The following is a 995-nucleotide window of genomic DNA, read 5'->3' as shown; positions in this document are numbered from 1 at the left end:
ATAACCAAATCATAGAAAATACACAGTTCACATTATAGTTCCATTATAGAACATTGTGAATCATGATAAAAAAAAAACTATAATAGATGAATGGCCAACGTTAGAACAAACTTTAGGCAAGGGTAATAAAAAAATTACCAGAAACAACAGATCACAAATGTAACTATACAAAAAATGATTTTGATGTTAACAAAGGAACAGAGGGTCCTGCTGGTGATCTCACAATGAAATTTTTTTTAGCTGCATAAAGTTTGGTTTCACTGGACTAGCAGGATGCAATCCCACAGTCTATAAAGGAAACCAAAAGGCAAAATCGACGACAGTGGCTAGGTGCCTCAGTTGGGTCTTTGCATAGTGAGTATTGAGGCTGTTGTATTTGACTGTAATAATAGGAAGATTTTTAGACTAAATTTGACTAAACTATATGGAGTGTGATGTGAATGCTCTAATCTTCTTACTTCCTCGAATTCTCGGATTCCTTCAATCTGGAACCAGTATAACACTCGCTGAGGTAATCAGGTGATAGACCAGCGTAAGCCAAAGACTATCTAAAGCCAACACCTATGTACAAAAGTCTTACTAACTACAGCCAGCACCTATTTACAAAAGTTTAAAACGATCGAGAATTGGATAGATACAAGTACTCAAACACTCGATGAACAACCCCATCAATGGATTTAGCCAAAAAAAAAAAAAAAAAAGCCCATCAATGGCAACCTCCACCTAACAAAAGTGGTATATAGCATATCCGATATATATAAGCACCCTCTAACAGGTTGCATTGTAGTAGTTTCGTACTTATAGGGTCCATTCTTATGTGAGACAAAGAAAAAAAGGTACTTGTATATGTCCGATGCATAATGAGTTTTTTTCCACCGTAACAGGTTATTTAAGGTGTAGTCTCAATATCTGTACTCCAGCATTGAAATTCCTCCATCTATTGCCAACTCAATATCCCAGAATCATAGCCAACATTACTAGAAAAAAATTCCACA

This window comes from Quercus robur, chromosome 11 (assembly GCF_932294415.1).
Source record: "Quercus robur chromosome 11, dhQueRobu3.1, whole genome shotgun sequence".
Classification (NCBI taxonomy): domain Eukaryota; kingdom Viridiplantae; phylum Streptophyta; class Magnoliopsida; order Fagales; family Fagaceae; genus Quercus; species Quercus robur.
This window is presented reverse-complemented; position numbering follows the sequence as displayed.